At 32.3% G+C, this 11,501-nt stretch overlaps 1 long non-coding RNA gene across 1 annotated transcript; it reads left to right on the forward strand.

Annotated features, from left to right (window-relative positions):
• The first annotated feature begins 4,669 nt into the window (after positions 1 to 4,669).
• Positions 4,670 to 11,140, forward strand: LOC120605016 (uncharacterized). The gene is made up of 3 exons (XR_005653488.1): positions 4,670 to 4,740; positions 6,515 to 6,580; positions 10,318 to 11,140. It is a non-coding gene; the product is annotated as an uncharacterized LOC120605016 (long non-coding RNA).
• The last annotated feature ends 361 nt before the right edge of the window (positions 11,141 to 11,501 follow it).

Here is an 11,501-nt window from a genome sequence, read left to right on the forward strand (position 1 = left end):
ATAAAGTCATATGTTAAACTCCATTATTTAACTAAAAAATGACATATTTCTATGTAATTAAACTTTTATCTATTATAAAATGTTAACATTTTCTTAGTATAAAACCAGTTACTAATTTTGGTTTTAATAATGTTTTAAAACTGGCTGTTCTAGATAATAGTTGCATTTTTATATCAATTTATTTCTCTACTTTAATTTGGATATATAATACCAAGATAACCTGTTTGCCAGTCATTGTGAATCATGTTCTGTTGTAAAATGAGATACTGAAATGTTTTATAATTATAAATCATTATAAATATAATATTTCCATAGTTTCTAAGTTTGGAGTGTTCAAATTGTGTGGGCCAGATGTTTGAAAACAGAAATAAAATGCAATTTTATTTTCAAAGTTTATAAATATACTTTGAAAAAAGTTTAAAAAAAGTATTATAAAACACTTTCTTGAATTAATAAATTTTCTGTTTAGAGGAAGTTGAATAGGTTCTCAGCAAATTTAGTTTATTTTTGAAGTTAGGCGTATTTTTCCTAATATAGCATATAACATTTTTATATTCCCAAGAATATCATTTAAAATATCTCAGAAACTTCATTGCTTATCTTTTAAATTAGTTCACTCAGAGTTGAAAAGTCAAATTGTTAAATGAACCCAAATTTTGAATTTTCTCATTGAAATCTGAATCTTTTCATTAAGGTGGTATCTTTGCAACAATGCATCATCGACTATAGTTTATGTAACTTATTAAAAATAGCAAAGCACGAAGTTGGTATAATCATGCGTCACATAAATATTTCAATAATGGGTTTTCTTTGTCATGAAAAAAAGTGATTTCTTTTTTCCTTAGAAAATTTTGTACCAATACCTTCCCTCAGGACAGCCAATGAACTTCAGTATAAATCTATCATAAAAGTGGTAAATCTATCATAAAATCTATCATAAAAGTTTGTCCATCACTTCCTGTTTCAAAATTTAAAAACTTGATGAATTCACATTTATATGTTATTACTTAACATTTTTAAATTAACACTGGCATCACGTAAATTACTAATGCTTGTTTATTTAGCAACCCATGACGGAATGCATTTTAAGAGCAGATTTAATGTGAGCTGGTACTCCTTTAATTTTCTTCCATTGTTTTTACACCATCAATATAATTGTCTTATGATTTTTCATGACTTAGTTGATGGTACATTAAAATTTTGTCTAAATACATAGAAATATTTTCTCTTGTTGCTTAAGTACTATATCCTATTAAGAGATACAAAACATCTAAACTCTCATGCAAATAAAGTAGAAATATTTTGCACAAACTAAATTCCCCACACTATTTCGCCAAATGTGTTAGATGCACAAATCATTTTATTTAGGTCCATTTGAAAAGCAACACACCCAGCTAGCCAAGTTTATCTCTCTATTCTTTGTCCTGTTTCATTCTTCTTCATGGACTCTGAAATTACATTGCATATTTGCCAACCTGTATATTGTCTATCTCCCCCTCTAGAGTGTAAAACTTTATGTGTCTTATTTTCTGCTATATACCTTGAATTTAGAAAAGCACTATACTCATAATAGGTGCTCAGTAGGTATACTTTTGAAAGAATTAATGAATGTATATATTCCTGATTTCTCTTTGAACTAAGTGATACTAATTGGATTTTCATAATGACTTTCTTATCTATAGCACTTGTAAGCAATGTCAGAATCAGAGAATCTCTTCAACATTCTTTCCTGAAGATGTATATTTCTTCATTATATATGTCCATTTATATTATAAAATTAAATTTTCTTTGTATTATTATTCTTATAACACAGAGTAATCGAGTTTAGGCTGAAAGCAACAAGAATTATTTTTTGCTTATTATGTTTTGTTTCAATATAATGTAATTTGGCAAGGATAATATGATTGTTTTGCAAAATCATTGTAAAAGTTCAGACTTGGCAATAGATATTAGAATAATAATTAAATCCATATAAAATAATTTCTTTAATTCCTCATGTCTTTTTGGTGTTTCGTGATTAAAGCTACTATCAGGATTAAAAAAAAAAAACAAATCAGTTTGACTGCTTCTTATGAAAGCAGGTAGCCTAGTCCCTCAAGCTTAATGGAGAATATAGTACAAGCTTCCAAACTAACTGTCATAGTGAGAAAAAAATAAACTCGGAATTGTTCCCTTCAACAAAGTATTCACAGAGTTCTTACTGAGTTCTCCTTTATATTAAGTACAAAGATAAACTACAGTCTGTACTGTAGATCAGTGAAGAAGGCAAACAGTCTTCAGGTAAGGTAAAACTAGTGATGGAGGATTCTCACATAATATAGTAAAGAAAATAGATAATATTAAATCTCTTTTAACATAGTAGATGAAGAAAAAATAAAAGGAGTAGAGTTTATATGCATAAGACAGGTAAAAAATACCAAGACAAAAAAATCAAATCCTCTAAGTATAAAATTTCACACTTAAAAAAACTGCTATAGGAACATTTACTGAGAAAATTAATTTAATATGACAAGATAGCAAAGATATAAAGACAAAACAATGGAGAAGTAAAAATAGAGACTGCAGAACTAAAGAAAGAAATTGATGAATAAATAAATCACTTAAAAACTAAGATATAAATTAGAATATCAATGAATCAGATATTCACAATTGAAAAATCAAGTTTCCTCTGTAGGAAAAAGATTGATATTTTACTAAATAAATAAAAAAATTACTTAGAGTAATGGCAAAGCAAAGGAAAGATGCAAGTGTCCTAAGTGTTCTAACAAAAATATAATTAATAAAAATTAATATTAAAAAGATAAAAAATATTATGATTAAAAAATGGTTTCCTGAGGCAAGAATAGGATCTGCATATTTAAAGGGCCAACCACATTTTTGACAAAAATAAAAAGATCCGGAATGAAAAAAACTTAAGCCATACCTTGTTACATTATTGAATGTCAAATGTAAAAGAAAGAACAAAATAACCAAAGCAGTACAGTTTAATCAACTTCATTGAGAAAGAAAATATGGTTGGCCTCTCACTTCTAACAGCAACATGCATCGTCTACAGATAGCAGAAATGTCTGTCTACAGCATGCCTGAGTGGGGAAAAAAGAACATCCTAATAATATTATACTAAGTCAGTGGGCATTCTTGTGTAAAGACAACAGACGAGCATTTGAAGATTTGAAACAATCTTTATAATTGGCTTGGTGAGAAGATCTAACTAATAGTGAAAAAAGCTACAATCAAAGGCCTAATGATACTCAGCGGGAGAAGCCAGAGAATCAGCATCTTAATATCTGATGGAAAGTGTGGAGCTCAAATTTTGTACCTACTATAGTCTATCAAGTAGAAGGAATGTAATAACTGAAGGACAGCAGCTCCTATGAGACCTTCTTCATGGGTGCTAAAGATGGGAGGCTATGTCAACTCCAAAGAATAATATACTAATGTTAAGAACTTGGAGAAATTGGTTTATAAAGAATAGCATAAGCAGTAATCTATATACACATAAACTAAGAAAAATAATGTTTAAAAACTAGGAAGAAAATATACCTGATCTAAATCTCCATAGTCTGAATGAATAGAATAATTCAACTGGAGGCTGGGAGAAAAAAAGATAATAAAGTGAAAATTCTTATAGTTAAAACATCCTAATACTGAATGATAGTTAATTGTGACTTCTATTAAAGTTTTTCAGAATCTTAAGTTATAGAATGGTCATTTTGAAATAAAATATTCTATTGGAAAAAAACAATTAACTAAATCTGTACTGTCCAGGACAGAACCACATGTGGCTACTGAGCAGCTGAACTGTTACTGGTCTAAAATGAGATGTCTTCTAAGTGTAAAATATACACTGGATTTTAAAGATCCATGTGAAAAAAAAGTATTAGAAACATCTCATTAAACATTTTTATGTGTTAAATTATACTATTTTGGATATATTAGATTAAATTATACTATTTTGGATATTAAATAGTATAAATTATTAAATTTATAAAATTTATTAATTAAATTATACTATTTTGGATATATTGGATTAAGCACAATACATATTAAAATTAATTTCACCTCTATTATTTACACTGTTAAAATGTGGTTGCTAGAAAGTCTAAAATTACCTATGGTCCTAACAATATCTTTCTATCAATGCTGTCCTAAAACATTTGATTTATTTTATGTATTTACTATCTGGCAGGGCTGTACCTTTTAAAGAATTTTCTTGCATATATTACATATAAATATATATTCATATGAACCAATATGATCCAACACAATATAATAAAATAGTATAAATATTAAAATATATTAAGATACAATTATTTCCTGTTATTTGAAATTTGTTTTCAAACTTTATATGGTTGTAACATAGTATTATGCCAAAATTATATCAACTGAATATCACACACAAATCTATTGATGAGAAATAAAATTAACAGTGCTTTAAATATATGGCTTATGTTATTTAACTTAAATTCAGAAATAGTATTGATCTATTTCTTTGTTTTGTCAATTTTATTTCAAGGATAGTTTCCATTATTATTGTCTTATTGTTTCTGAGATGCTGTCTGCATTAAAATCTCATTTCTGTTTACAGCTACTCTTTAAGTTCTTTCAGACAAATTCTAGAAGAAAAAATGAAGACGATTTTTATTTTTATATTTCTTATTTCTTCCTTAGTACCCTGTGGTTGAAGTGCTGTGAATCCCCTTCATTTTCATCACTCTACTAAAGCAAATTGCTTTAAAGGTCAGTTACCAAACTAAATATCTTCATTTTCCTTAATGTTCATTCATTAAAGTCTTTTAAAAAAAATATTCTGTTTTCTACATTTTGTGCCAGGCTTTTTCATTCTCCAAGAATCCATTCTTGGGTAATGCTATTTCTTTGGCACCAGTCCCATAGTTTCATTCATCTCCTCTAAGATAATGACCTCTAAATCTCTACCCCAGCCCTGAACACTTATTGAGCTTTGAATCCATACTAACCCCTGACTCAAGCTTTTAGAGGCCTTTTGAGTTCCTTACCTCAAGTCTTCTTCATTTTCAAAGCTAGCTAGTATTGTGGGATAAGTTCTTTTTATACTTTGTATTTCTCTGATTTCCCCCTCTGCTTCATCTTTCTGCTTCCTTGTCCACACATCTCTGATGCTTACAGTCAGCAGCAGATAATCCATATTAAGACCCATATCTTCAATTATATCTGCAAAATTCTGTGAATTAAGAGCACCCTCTGGGCAACAACTGATGACCAGGAATGATCTACTGTCCACTTTGCAAAAAAACATTCCCTAAATCGGCGAAGGTCAAAATTGATCTTTCTTTTTAGAATTGAGGGAGAGAAGGGAGTGTAAAAAGTAGAAACCTAATTTAATCCCTTATTATTTCTAGTCCTCATTAATACTTATATCCAGCAAAGAAAATGCATTTCCTAGCCTAGCACCTTAACTCCTCCCATAAGACATGAATTGAAGAACAGAGTCAGATTCTGTAGAACATTCACCTTCATGGAAATAGCAATCTCACTGAGTAGGTACTAATTTCCAGGCTCCTAAATTGCTATGTTTGGGCAATCTGAGTATTCATACTAGGAACCTTTCTTGCCTATTCCCTTGGAGACACACCTTCAATTTGAGGATTATTCTTTATGTACACCCTGACTCAGTCACAGCTCATTTACATCATTTAATAAATTTAGATAGGTCTCCCACAACCGGATAGGTAGTAAGGAATGACTGGCTTAAAGGAATCCATGTGAAGATTAAATTTCTAATTTTGAATGTCCTCTGAGTTGGTTACTTTATCTGACTCTCAGTCATATCCTTTTTATCCCTAAGTCCCTGTCACTGAAGCATAATCCCCCCACCCCCTGAAAATATAAAAGTCTTGAAGGCTGATATCCTTAGGTTTTCCAAAAGTCACTTGCATATTTTGGCTATAAACAATTTTATTTCTGCACTATTTTGGTAATGACCTTCACCAATATTCATGGGTACATTCTCCCAGGATGGGTGCATATTCCATAGAAGATCACTTTCATTATAAACAAAAGATCTTCCTCACAGACTTTTGTAATGGATTATTTTAGGTCTCAGGTGGTATTTCCTGGCTTTTGGGAGAGGGGCCACACATGGACTGCTGTATGCACCTCTCTTCTCAGGAATGAAATAACTCACCTCTTGGGAATTCAGAATATTAAAGAGATCTTTAAACTTCACCTATAATATCCTTCCTTTCATAGTTTGTTTTTTTGTTTCTGATAATTACTTTATATCTTTCAGGGTTATTAAGTTTTTCTGGAGAGCTATGTCATTTTTCATCCATTTTCCATTTTAACTTCAATGGTTGATCATCACCTTTCATTTTGTGAATACCTAGTTTTTATTTAACTAATTTCTTAATTTCACTATCGTAAACTTTGCTATGTTCAATATCTTGTAACTATTTCATCAAGATAAATTAATATCTTATTAACATAAATTCCTAGAAATCAAAAGAGTAAATAATATGTTCACTCTTTACAGCTTTTAATACATATTGCCAAAAGGTTCTCCAGAAATATTAAACCAAGCTTTACTCTCACCAACCAGGTAAGAAATTTCCATTTTCCATGAATTCTTGCACACAGTGCTTATCATGTTTAAAAAGCTACTTCGTTTTTACTTAATTTTGTGTTATTATTTCAGTCTCAGATGTTATGAGCAGTGGGAATTTGATAAAACTAATTTTTTTCAAAGAAAAATAAAACGAATTTTTGTTCAATTTCAGAAGATTCTGTGACCTCAGCTTTAATATGCTTCTTCCTTTTCATATATACTCTAGAAAATAAACACAGAATTTAAAAACAAACATTAACATATATCTCCAGCAGTATGTCAAAGACATTTGAAAAACACAGAGGAATTGGGATGGGGAGAAAGGTAGTTGTCAATTGGAGAAATAGTATTTTCATAACAGCCGTGGAAAAAATACCAACCCTGACAAAGTCTCTTCTTTCCAATAGGGAGGACAATAAAAGAGGAGATAGAGTTATGTAAAATGTGACACAGGAAAGAAAAGGAAGCCCTGGTGCTTTAGAGCACAACTATGGACTCTGAAAACCCCAGTTTCCTATCCTATCTCGTTTTCCATGACCTGTAGCATTGTTTAGTTCATCAGCTAAATGAATTATGCACTTTGATTAAGTCACCTTGACCGTAGTGATCAATCATCAAGTTTGTCCTAGCACCTCAACTTGTCTCTATGAGGAACATTAAATTTTTATTAACTTTTTCTGGGCGCGCACACACTAAAAGTCTACAGAAGTATTACTTTGGTATCTTAATTCCCTTTGCTAGAAATTGGGTTTAACAATAACAATAAAACAGATATGATTATTTACGTCATTTTAAAGATAAGCAAACAGGCTTATGGTATCTTAGATACTTTGTCATAGTCACAAAGTTAGTAAGTGATAGACCTAATATTTAATCAACATCTAAACCACTTATCAAAACTCATTGTGCAGTACACTTAAAATAGGGCAATTTGTCTGTATGTAATTATACCCCAAATAACCCTGAATTTACAAAACAAAGAGGAAATTGGGGTTTTATGGGCAGAAGAAATGTGTCATTTGTGTATTTTTTTCTGTATTAAAAGTACATGAATAAGTGTTATTTAAAATGCAAAGAGAGAGAGCGCTAAACTACTACTGGAAGCAATATGGTATTTGAAATTAAGAGATGAATTTTGGCATCCTACGTGCTTCATTTAGAAAATTGGCTCTGCCCTTACGTAGCTGTATGACTTTGAGAAGAATGGTTTAAGTTCTCTGAGTCCATGTCTTCTTCTGCAAAATGGGCTAACAATATTCATTCGTGACTTCTTTGAAGATTTAATGAAATCATTTATATCAAGATTTAATCAAGATTTAATGAAATCGCTATGTGTATGTCCTAGAAGGCTCTCAAAAAATGGCATTATTACTGGATTTAATGAGTTCCTTTTCCTTCATTTGTTGAAGGTGAGTTGGAAAGACAGAGGAAATAAGAATTTCTTATGTATTCAACAGACAAAGTGTGGAGAGAGAAGAACAGGGTTTGATACATTGTATAACTGGAGATAAGTGCTGCAGGAGAGACGAAGAGGCCTATCGAGGAGGGGGTGGAAAAACAGCTCAGACACAGTATGTCTATTAAGCCTCCCACAAGACGGGAAGGTTAAAAGTGGTGTTCTCTGAGTTCATGTTTTTTCCTTTGCAAAGAGATGTGGTATTGCACTCTGGAGAAATTAATTTATTCAGGACACATTTATTAGATGACTCAGAGAAGCCAGGTACTGGAGGCTTGTGCCCTGAAACTGTCAGAAATAATTTTAATATACTTGTGTCCTTGGAAAGTGGAGCTGGGAATGGCCATTAAGACATCGTGGCTCACTAATTTACAAATATGTGTCTTAGATTCTCTTCCCTTCTCCCCCACCCAACCCCAAGCAGACTCTGAGTGTAAATAGCTTGTTTGGGAGGTGAAGCAGACATCAGGAAAGAAGGACAGGAAGGAAAGTCAGCCAAAGGGGTACATTATGGTACCAGAGTCCACTGAGGGTGACCAGAGCTTAGTCCTTGGGGAAACTCTGAAAGCCAGTGTCAAACACACATCTCAGTGTGAGGGAATCAGAGTAAACGAGCATTGCGGTCCCCAACCTTTTTGACACCAGGAACCAGTGCTCCTATGAGAATCTAATAATGCCTGATGATCTGCCTTGGAGCTGAGGCAGTGATGCTGGCGCTGGGGAGAGGCTGCAAATACAGATGAAGCTTCCCTAGCTCACCTACCACCACTCACCTCCTGCTGTGAGCGCCTGTTCCTAACAGGCCAGAGACTCTTACGGGTCTGAGGCCCGGGAATAGGGGACCCCTGCACTAGCACAACAACTCCTGAAGCGGGACGCTGGATGAGGTTGGAGTTAATTCTTCAGTATTTCTGCTTTTCTTATGGGCAGGTAAAACACTGGTGGTAGGGATAGAGAAAGCCCTCAGGTAAAGGGAAGCAGGTGCTGGCAGATGGAGGTTGGGCCGGTTTGCACTAAAATAGTAAGGGGAAGAGAATATGGATGGGGCTAAATACTTTGAGCACTCACACATTACTTTGATAAGAGCTATATTAAGCAAACATAAGAAGCTTTTTTTTTTTTTTTACTCCAGGTCTTCTCAGTTCTGTTAGTTGGTGAATATAAATGCACATTGTGTAACATCAAGACAGGGGCATATTTTCAGTGTTTCTCAACCTGTTTAACAAAGACTAAATATCTTTTAAGTCTTTTATTTCCTAAATATCTTAGGATAGATTAAAATGTCCTAGAAATACTAATTTAATTGCTTTTATTTTACAAATTAAATTACAAATCAAATTGTAATTTACAAATGAGGAATATTAGCTCTAGATAAGTAGTTATATATTCATAAAGACTAAAAGTGCAGAAATGTATGAAAATGTTAGTTTATTTGCCAAGAGTTAAAGTAATGAGGATCCAGAACATGTGACAAGAATTTCCTGTTAAATATATCCTTATGATTACTTTCTTCATTTTATTTCCGCCTATTTTCCTATTAGCCTTTAATATCCTGGCTCTATTTTCTGAAACCAAAACTTTCATGCACTACAACTTATGTCTAAAATACACATTTTATTATAATTATATATACATATATATCTCTCACATACAACAAAATGTATATTAAGTATTATATAACATAATGATATTTCAATGTTAGTTAATGTATTGGTATATTGATGCCAATACATTAGTTTTATGATATGGTTATAAAAATTTCACCTCTCCTTAACAGAGAAGTTAAAATCCTTTATTTTCTATTAATCATCCCTATGAAAAGGTTATGCATATAAGATTATTCTTATTAGGTGAGGAGACTGAGTCCTAAAAGTATCGGCATTTTCTAAAAGGATAAAATAACTTGGATTTGGAATCAAGATTTAGGATCGAAAATTAAATTCTTGCCTTCTGATCAGCTGAGGCCTAGTGCTGATTCTACCAATTTCCCTCCTGACTCAGTCCTTGAATTAATGTTTTGGAATATTTTAGTTAGGGCTGTAATGGCATGGAGTTATTGCTATTTAAAACACTTTCAGCAAACTGGTGGTTTTCAGGCATGAGTTTTACAGGGCGTACCTTATGAAAATGGCATAATGTGAAGGGAAACCACAGCGATAAACAGACCTAGTAACCCCAACACAAAATTTGGCAATAATATAAAAATTTATCCATATAATGAAATTATTTCTCTGAGTTTTTATCTGTGTTTATATTGACCCTAAGTTGTTTCCAGGCCTGGGCATCAGCTACCTCTACAAAACTGACCTACAGGAGTGCGGATTGGGGAAACAAATCTACAGGTGTATGGAGGAAGAAGACTCCTGGGAAGAAACTGATCCTGAGAAGAAGGACCTGGCCCAGGAAAGCTTTGATGTATAGCTAGGACTTAGTCTACCAGTCAGAGGGGACATTCTGAAAAACTTAGCTTTCTTGTCTGAAGAAGCTCCTTGTACAGATCACAGTGGAGTAATGCATGAGTTCTTCTGTGGTAGAGAAATGCCCACTTGAGGGGAAAAGACAAAAATAGGCACTTCATTTAAAAGATTATTAAACATTTTGAGGTTCAAACAGCACTATTTGAGACCCATCAGAAAAAGCAAAGGACAGAAAAGGTTAAGAAATAACCCGGACACTTCACACCAGAACAACTCTACTTTTGGCCCATTTTACTGCATGGAAACTAGAAGGAGACAATAAAGTCACTCAGTTACACTATAAACATTGAACGAAGTCCAGAGTGAAATAAAGGTACGTGCATCAGATGGAATCCATGTATAGAAGGAATTAGAGGACCAATTTTGTGGGAAGTTGGGTTATTGTATTATAAAATCAGTTAAGGACACTTAAAACAGAAGTTATGATGACAGTAATGACAAGGCATATTTTATGGCCATCTACAGTTTCCAAAGCACTTTCATTATAGGATCATCTTTAATTTCAAATTATTTGAGTTGCCCCAGGAAAACTGAAGAGATCCACATTGTTACTGTTGCCATACCCTTGGGTCCAAACATATGTTTCTTAAATAGACAAAGTAAATTCCAAAAAATAAAAAGTTTTGCTCATATCCCTGAGGTCTCTAGCATGAATTAAAATAATGCAACCTAATATATGACTTGATTGTAAAGTTTGGAGAATTCTAATATTCACAATAATTATTCTGGTAGATACATACCCTTATTTGATAACACTGAGGTTAAGAACATTTTAGGTTGGGAATATATATTGAAAAAATAAAAATAAAAGTATGATGTTATAGGAAAAAATAAAATGCTACACTGGTGATTTCTGTGATTAAAAAAAGAACATTTTAGGTTTTCTCTCAAGGATCACCAATTTGCAAAGTGGTCAAACAAGAGCTCAAAACAAGTATAGACTTTAAATTCCATCATCACATTATATACCATATAAACCTTG

Source organism: Pteropus medius, unplaced genomic scaffold (assembly GCF_902729225.1).
Source record: "Pteropus medius unplaced genomic scaffold, Ma_sr-lr_union100, whole genome shotgun sequence".
Lineage (NCBI taxonomy): Eukaryota > Metazoa > Chordata > Mammalia > Chiroptera > Pteropodidae > Pteropus > Pteropus medius.